This window comes from Vigna angularis, chromosome 3 (genome assembly GCF_016808095.1).
Source record: "Vigna angularis cultivar LongXiaoDou No.4 chromosome 3, ASM1680809v1, whole genome shotgun sequence".
NCBI classification, from domain to species: Eukaryota; Viridiplantae; Streptophyta; class Magnoliopsida; order Fabales; family Fabaceae; genus Vigna; species Vigna angularis.
Window position 1 is genome coordinate 26,454,188 of NC_068972.1, and position 9,986 is coordinate 26,464,173.

Genomic DNA, 9,986 nt, shown 5'->3' on the forward strand with positions numbered 1-9,986 from the left:
AGTTGGAAGAAGTAATTATGAAGCTTTCTCAAATACCACAAGAAATACAACAGGTCTCCATGGTTCAAGGGCAACAGCAAAAATGGCAAATGCAATCTACTCCATCTGAGAAGACAACAAAACTTGACGAGACTTTCCAAAGATTCTTGAAGACGAATGCATCTTATTGTCAGAATGTGGATGCTGCATTTAAAAATATGGAGATCTATGTTGAGCGAATAGTTGACAAAATGAAACATGATAATCTCAGAAAGGAATGTAAAACTGTTGTGACCAGAAGCGGTAAAGTGTTAGAGGAGAGAAAAAATGAAAAAGAGGAGAAAGAAAATGAGAATGAGAGTGAAAAAGAAACATGTGAGTGGAGAGAAAGGGTTGAGAAAGAGAAAAAGAAAAAAGAAGAAGATGAGAGGAGAGAAAAAAAAGAGAGAGAAGAGAGAGAGGAGAGACAAAAAGAAAAAGAGGGTGAAAAGTCACTTCCTTATCCAAAGAGTTATTCAAGGAAGGAGAAAGAAAAGCAGTTGGAAAGATTCATGGAGTTGTTTAAGAAGCTGGAGATCACTATACCATTCTCTGAAGCATTGCAATAGATGCCAGCATATGCAAAGTTCTTGAAGGAACTTCTTACAAAGAAAAACAAGTACATTGAAAAGGAAACTATCAATGTACAGGGTAACTGCAGTGCAATCATACATAAACTACCTCCTAAACTTAAAGATCCAGGAAGCTTCACTATTCCATGCACCATAGGAGATTTGAAAGTTGGAAGAGCATTGATTGATTTAGGAGCTAGCATTAATTTAATGCCGCTATCCATGTGCAAAAAAATTCAGGGTTTAGAAATCAAACCTACCAGAATGACTCTTCAACTGGCGGACAGGTCTCTTAAATATCCATATGGAGTGGTTGAAGATATTCTAGTGAAGGTTGATAAATTTGTATTCCCAGTGGATTTTATTGTGATGGAGATGGAAGGAAATAGTGATGTTCCTCTTATTCTTGGGAGACCTTTTATGAAGACTGCTAGAGTTTTAATTGATGTGGAGAATGGTAAGCTTAAATTGATAGTTGATGATGAAGAAGTCACTTTTGACGTATCTAAGGCCATGACATATCCAAATGATGACAAAGCATGTTTTCAATTTGATGAACTTGATGAAGTTTGTATGGTGCAAGAAAGGATGGTGCGAAATATTTCTCCATTAGAGAAAACTCTCATTGATGCTTGTGAAGATTTAGATGAAGAAGAAGAGAAATTAATTGATGAATGTCTGATGGACTTGGAAACATTGAAAAAGAGTCCAGTGGAGGATCCAATCTTTGAAATAATTGATAAGGAAAAAGAAGTCAAAGCAAAGACGCCAGAATTGAAAAGATTGCCATCACATCTGAAATATGTTTTTCTAGAAGAAGATGGAACAAAGCCAGTCATCATCAATAACTCTTTATCTCTTCAAGAAGAAGAGCAGTTGATTGAAATTTTGAAAGCCAACAAAGAAGCAATTGGGTGGTCAATATCAGATCTTAAAGGTATTAGCTCAACGTATTGCATGCATAAGATTTTTATGGAAGAAGATTATAAACCAAGTGCTCAACCACAGAGAAGGTTAAATCCTGTTATGAAGGAAGTGGTTAGAAAAGAAGTGTTGAAACTGCTAGAAGCTGGTATCATCTATCCAATCTCTGATAGTGAATGGGTGAGTCCAGTACAGGTGGTTCCAAAGAAAGGTGGGATGACAGTAATTCATAATGATAAAAATGAACTCATTCCTACTCGTACAGTTACTGGCTGGCGTATGTGCATTGATTACAGGAAGCTGAATAAAGCTACTAGAAAGGATCATTTTCCTCTTCCTTTCATGGACCAGATGTTAGAAAGATTATCAGGTCAAGCTTTCTATTGTTTTCTAGATGGATATTCTGGATATAATCAAATTGTGGTAGATCCAAAAGACCAAGAAAAGACGGCTTTTACTTGTCCTTTTGGTATTTTTGCATATAGAAAGATGCCATTTGGATTATGTAATGCTTCAGCCACATTTCAAAGGTGTATGCAGGCAATTTTTGCAGATCTCTTAGAAAAATGTATTGAAGTGTTCATGGATGATTTCTCAGTTTTTGGAAATTCTTTCCAAAGATGTTTGGCTAATTTGAACACTGTTCTCAAAAGATGTGTTCAGACAAATCTTGTTCTTAATTGGGAGAAATGTCATTTCATGGTAACTGAAGGAATTGTGCTGGGGCATAAAATCTCTGCTAAAGGAATTGAGGTAGATAAAGCTAAAGTAGAAGTCATTGAGAAACTGCCTCCACCAACAAATGTCAGGGGGATAAGGAGTTTTCTCGTTCATGCTGGGTTTTATAGAAGATTCATCAAAGATTTCTCAAAAATTGCTAAACCATTGAGTAATCTTTTGATGAAGGATGCTCCTTTTGTGATGAATGAAGACTGTTTGAAAGCTTTTGACACATTGAAGAATAAATTAGTGTCGGCTCCAGTAATTGTAGCGCCAGATTGGAATAAAAAATTTTGAATCGATGTGTGATGCAAGTGATTATGCAATAAAAGTCGTTCTTGGCCAGCGAAAAGAACAAAAGTTTCATCCAATTTATTATGCTAGCAAGGTTCTGAATGATGCTCAACTGAATTATGCTACCACAGAAAAAGAATTCCTGGCTATTGTATATGCTTTGGAGAAATTTCGACCTTATCTTATTGGATCTAAGGTGATTGTCTATACAGATCATGCAGCTATCAAATATTTGTTGACAAAGCCAGATTCTAAGCCACGTCTGATTAGATGGGTACTACTGTTGCAAGAATTTGATGTAGAAATTCGTGATAAGAAAGGAAGTGAGAACTTGATTGCTGATCATTTGTCACGGTTAGTCAACAATGAGGTCACTAGCAAGGAATCCGAAATTTGTGAATCTTTTTCAGATGAAACACTCATGTATATTCAGCAAAGGTCCTGGTTTGCTGATATGGCTAATTTCAAAGCTGCAAGGGTCATGCCAGAAGACTTAACTTGGCAACAAAGAAAAAAAATTTTGCATGATGCCAAGCAGTTTGTTTGGGATGATCCTTATTTGTTCAAGATTGGAGCAGATAATCTTCTGAGGAGATGTGTGACAAATGAAGAAGCAGAAGGAATTCTCTGGCATTGTCATGATTCACCTTATGGAGGACATTTTAATGGAGAAAGAACAACAGCAAAAGTCCTTCAATCAGGATTTTATTGGCCAACTTTATTTAGAGATGCCCATAATCATGCCAGAAATTGTGATAAATGTCAAAGAGCAGGGATGATCACTAAACGTCATGAGATGCCATTATAAGGCATTTTAGAGGTTGAGGTCTTTGATTGCTGGGGTATTGACTTTGTTGGATCCTTTCCTCCATCTTTCAACAATGAATATATTCTGGTAGCAGTGGATTATGTGAGTAAATGGGTGGAAGCATTAGCTTGTCCTAAAAATGATGCTAGCACGGTAATTAAATTCTTGAAGAAGCAGATATTCTCACGTTTTGGCACTCCAAGAGTGTTGATTAGTGATGGAGGATATCATTTTTGCAATTATCAGCTAGAAAAAGTACTCAAACACTATGGAGTGAAACATAAGGTAGCTGCACCTTATCATCCACAAACCAATGGACAAGCTGAGGTGTCTAACAAGGAGATAAAAAGGATCCTGGAAAAAACAGTGACTTCATCAAGAAAGGATTGGTCTCTCAAATTGGATGATGCTCTTTGGGCTTATAGGACGACAATGAAGACGTCTATGGGATTATCACCATTTCAATTAGTCTATGGGAAAGCATGTCATTTGCCAGTAGAATTGGAGCATAGAGCGTTATGGGCTTTGAAATTCTTGAATTTTGATCCTTATGAAACTCAATGCACACGTAGAAGGCAGATTTTGGAGCTTGAAGAAATGCGATTACATGCATATGATTCATCCAAGGCTTACAAAGACAAGATCAAATTTTATCATGACAGGAAGTTGGTGAATAGAGTTTTCAATCCAGGACAACAAGTACTATTGTTAAATTCAAGATTGATGATATTTCCTGGGAAGCTGAAGTCAAAATGGTCAGGACCATTTGTGATAAAAGAAGTGCATCCACATGGAGCAATTGAAATATTTAATCCAGCTGCTGCTGATCCACAGAAAAGTTGGGTGGTGAATGGTCAATGTCTCAAGCCCTATCTAGGGGGAGAGGTGCAACAATTGTCCACAATGATGCTGTTGGTTGATCCTTGAAAGTTTGGGTCAGGCTCGTGACGTTAAACAAGCGCTTACTGGGAGGCAACCCAGTGTTTTGTACGTATTTATTCTTGTTTTAGATTAAGGTTGATGTACTCTATTGGAACCCTGGTTTGTTATGATGGTTTACTATTGACTGTGATTGTGTGATAAGTAATGCTTGATGATGATTATTGATTGATTGTTGTTGAGATAGATGTGCACATAAAATGCTTATACAGGTGATTCACAAGCTTTGTGAACAAATGCAGGATATTATGATTGTGATATTAAGCAGGATGTGTATGTCAAATGTGAATGAGCTTATATGTGAGGTTTTAAGCTCCAGAGTTTTTATTGATTGAATGTTATTACTTTGGAAGCATGAATGACTTTGCCCAGGTTTTCTATGATTGAATCAATTTCTTGTTTTGCATCATATGATCAAGGTCGTTTGTTGGAACCCTTTTTATTGGCCAAATTCATAAAGTTAACCCATTAAAAGAGAACACTTTGTGTTCTATCTTTTGAACCCTTAGCCATGAACATAAATTGAAAACCCTTGTTGAAAAGCTTTACCTTGAGTTAAGTAAAAAAAATATTGTGTGGTATTGTTAAATGTTCAAGTTTGGGGTTGTTAGGAAAGCATGAAAAAGGAAAAGCATTGAGCTAAGAGCTAAGAATTAAGAATATGAAAAGAAAAAAAAAAGACGCAAAGCTCAATGCAAAAGAAAGTTGGGAAAAATAAGAATAATTGTGTTGTTATGATTCTCTTAACTCAAGGATTTTGTGATCCAGAAAAACCAATTTTCTTGTTAGCCCAGCCACGTTATAAGCCATTGAAAAGTCCTTGTGATGATGCATGCTTGTTAATGTTTTTGATTGTGGTTAAATGAAAGGCAAAGTTGATTCATGTGACATTGTGATAATGGAGTGAATGAGTGATTACCTCTTATACACTTGAGTGTGAGTGAAACACTTTACCTGGTGAGGAAGTATTCCATGAGCACATGAACATCCATGCTTAATTGATTGATCATTCATGAAAAATAACATTTGTTGGATATTAAATAACTTTGTGAACACTAAAGCATGTGCACATCTTGATTGAAATCTTGGTCATAAGTTTGATTGAAGTTGTTACTTATCTTGAAAAGAAGATTTTTTAATGAGTGAACCATCATATGAATTGGTAGAAGATTGAGTTACATCTTGTTTGCTTGAGGACAAGCAAAGTTCTAAGTTTGGGGTTGTGATAACAGTTGAAAAACTGTTATTTTTATGCTTGAAATTGATACTAAAAGCAACCTTTAACCCTTAGAAACTAGCTTGAAATCATGCTTTTGTTCATATTTTCCGAAATAAGAGAACTGGACAGGTTTATGCTTGATTTCAGTGTTTTTTGTGTAGGTTTTAAGGTGAATTTGGTGAAAGAAGTGAAGAAGGAGAGAGTTGGAATCAAAAAAGACATCAAAAAGTGCAAAAGGAGAAGCCGCAACTACCGCTCAGCGGTAAGCCGCTGAGCGGCACTCAGGAGCTCACGGGGGATCCGCTGAGGGGCAAAATGGCCGCTAAGGGTAAGAAACCAACTCACGCACTTACCACTGAGCGGTACTTTACCGCTGAGCGGCACACTTATGGGCTTGGGCCTAAATTTTCTGTAATTTTAGAATAGTATATAAGCTTTAGGACGTCCTAGGGTTTGTATCTTTGGCTGTGACGAAGCAAACACTCTCTCTTCCACCCCTTTGAAGGAGGATCTTGGATGCTCAGGCTACCTCTTCACCTTTCTAGGGTTTTATCTTTCCTTCTTCCATTATTGTTCATCTAGTTTCACCATGAATATGGTGAACTAAACCTTGTATTGTTGTTGGGGAATCAATGTAGTCTTGTGAAACTCTCATATATGGAATTTGTTTTTACATCTTATATTTAAGACCTATGCTTTCTTTCATCATTAGTTAGGGTTTTTCCTCTTTGCTCAACGCTTGCCTTGTTTAACTCATTCACTGCATGATTATTGATTTTGTCGATACGGGAACGTACGGGGAGGTCTAGATCCGGGGAATTTCTCCCAATAGTATATTGGTTGCCGTTAAGCTCCTGCACTAAAAGAACTAATTATTAGGAATGCTAGGAATCGTATGAACTCGTAATTAGGGATAAGCCTTCTTGAAAGGTAATTTAGAGAGTGGCATTAACAATGATGAAAAGAATGTTGAATTCCTAAAGTATATAAGACTGGATTAGATGAAATTGATAACCCCAACAACATACTCATCCATATATTCCATTGAAGTGTTTGTATTTTGTTTTAGCCATTGATCAAATTCATGCATACATGTTTATTTTCTGTTTTGCATATTAAACTCCGCTTATTTTGTCCTTAAGTCTTAAATAATCAACGAATCACATAACTAAACTAGACCGTGAGTCCTTTGAGAGAACGATACTTTGTCTTACCAAGTTTATTACTTGAAATGATTCGGTCATACTTGCCGATTGTAAAACAAGTTTGTGGCGCCGTATTTCGGTGTTCATAAATTTGTCCATCAGATAGCATCTACTGATGTATGCTATCACCTCTAGAGCAGGATTTGTTATTTTTTTTTTTTTGTACGGTTGAACTTATTTGCTTCTGTTTTTAGAATAGGGTGTGATGTACTTAGTTTGAAACGTTATCTGCTATGATGGTTTGCTTGTGATTTATGCATGATGAGTATTGCTTGTTGATGCTTGGATATTGATTGATGTTGAGATTGTGCATTATATGCTGATATACAGGTGGTGGTTCACGAGCTATGTGAACAAATGCATGATGTTTTGATTGTGATTATGATGCTAAGCAGGATGTGTATTTGAATGAACCTATATGTGAGGTTTTGAACTCCAGAGTTGTTGTGAATGAATGCTATTACATTGAAAGCATGAATGACTTTGCTCAGGTTTCTATGATTGAATCACTTGCTTGTATGTGTCATATGATCAAGGCCATCTGTTGTTACCCTTTATTAGCCAAATTATTTTAGCCCAGCCACATTATAAGCCATAGAAAAGTCCTTGTGATGATACTTGTTTGTGAATGTGTTTGCTTATGGTTAAATGAAAGGCAAAGTTAATTCATGTGACATTGTGATGGTAGAGTGAAGGAGTGATCTGTTATACACTTGTGTATTTGAGTGAAACACTTTATCTAGTGAGGAAAGATTCCATGAACACATGTTTACATCTATGCTTAGTTGATTGATCATTCATGAGAATAACATCTGTTGGATATTATGTGATTAAGTGAACACTAAAGCATGTGTGCATCTTGACTGAATTCTTTGTGTTGAGCTAATTTGAGCAATTACTTATCTTGAAAGAAGGAGTTTTGAATGTGGTGAACCATTGTATGGATTGGTGGAAGATTGAGTTACATCTTGTTTGCTTGAGGACAAGCAAAGTTCTAAGTTTGGGGTTGTGATAAAAGTTGAAAAACTATTATTTTTATATTTAATTTCGACATCAAAAACAACCTTTATGACTTAGAAACTAGCTTGTAATCATGCTTTTGTTTATGTTTTGGAAATAAGAGAGTTGGATGGGTTTTGTGCTTGGTTTTCCTTGTTTTTGTAGGTTTTCAGATGAATTGAATGGAAGAAGTGAAGTAGCTAGAAGTTGGATTCATAAAAGGAAGAGAAAGTGCATAAAAGAAGAGCTGCAAGTACCACTCAACGCCAGTTTTATCGCTGAGCGGCACTCTGAAGTCCCGCAGTCACCGCTGAGGGGTATAACTGCAGCTGAGCGTCAAATAGAAGAACCGTACTTACCGCTGAGCTGTAATTACCGCTGAGCGCAATTTTATTGGGCCTTGGGCACTTTTTTGTAGTTTTTAGAAGGCTATATAAGGTTTCAGTCGAATTAGGTTTAGTATCTTTGGCCAGAACAAAGCAAAATCACACTTTCTTCCCCCCTTGGAGGAGGATTTTGGATGCTCAAGCTCCACTCTTCAAATTCTAGGGTTCTATCTTTCATTCTTTTGTTATTTTTCATCTAGTTTCATCATGATTATGGTGAACTAAACCTTCAATGTTGTTGGGGAATCAATGTAATCCATTGAAACTCTCATGTATTGAATTGATTATTTAATCTATATGCTTTCTTTCATTAATTGTTAGGGTTTTTCTTCTATACTTTATGCATGCTTTGTTTAACTCATTCAATTGCATGATCATTGATATTATTTGTATGGACACATATACATAAATCTAGACATGAAGAAATTCTCCCAATAGTAATATTGCCTAGACATAGGGATAGGAGGATTGGTTGCCTTTAAGCTTCTGTGCGAATGTAATGCATGAATAATTGTTAGGGAGACAAGACATTGTAAACTAGTGATTAGGAGTAGGCTTTCTTCACCAAGACATCGGGTTTAAGGTGATGACAAATTTATGAACACCGAAAAACGGCGCCAAAAACTTGTTTAACCCTCGGCAAGTGTGACCGTATCAAGTAATAAACTCGGTAAGACCAAGTATCGTTCTCCCAAAGGACTCACGGCCTAGTTAGTTATATGATTTATTGATTATTTAAGACTTGTGAACAATTGATTGTAGGTTTTAAATGCAAAAGACAATAATTAAACATGTATGCATGAATTTGATCAATGGAAAAGAGGAAATCAAACACTTTAATGTATTAGATGGATGAGTATGTTGTTGGGGTCTTATCCATTCTCACATACTTTAGGAATTCATCATTCTTTTCATCAATTTTAATGCCACTCTCTAAATCACCTTGCAAGAAGGCCTATCCTTAACATCCCTAATAATTAATTTTGAAGTGCAGAAGCTTAACGGCAACCAACCCTCATATTCCTATGTCTAGGCAATATGCTATTGGGAGAAATTCCCCGGATCTAGATTTCCTCGTACGTTCCCATATCGACAAAATCAATAATCATGGCATTGAATGAGTTAAACAATGCAAGCTTTAAGTAAGGAGGAAAAACCCTAACTAATGATGAAAGAAAGCATGTATCTTAAAATAAGATGTTAAAACACAAATTCCATATATGAGAGTTTCACAAGACTACATTGATTCCCCAAAAACAATACAAGGTTTAGTTCACCATATTCATGGTGAAACTAGATGAACAATAATGAAAGAATGAAAGATAGAACCCTAGAAAGATGAGAAGGTAGCCTTAGCATCCAAGATCTTCCTCCATGGGGTGGAAAGGTGTGTGTTTACTTCGTCTTCAGCCAAAGATAGAAACCCTAGGAAGTCTTAAAGCGTATATACTATTTGTAATATTATAGAAAAGTGGGCCTAAGCCCAAAATACCACCGCTCAGCGGTAAACTGCCGCTCAGCGGTAAACTACCGTTGAGCGGTACTTGCGGCTTCTCCTTTTTCAATTTTTGAGTTCTTTTCTGATTCCATCTTTATCCTTCTTCACTTCTTTCACAAAATTCACCTTAAAACCTGCAGAAAACACTGAAATCAAGCATAAACCTATCGAGCTCTCTTATTTCCAAAAATATGAACAAAAGCATGATTCCAAGCTAGTTTCTAAGTGTTAAAGGTTGCTTTTAGTATGAATTTTAAGCATGAAAATAACAGTTTTTCAACAGTTATCACAACCCCAAACTTAGAACTTTGCTTGTCCTCAAGCAAACAAGATGTAACTCAATCTTCTACCAATCAATACAATGGTTTACTCCATTCAAAAATCCTCTTTTCAAGATAAGTAAA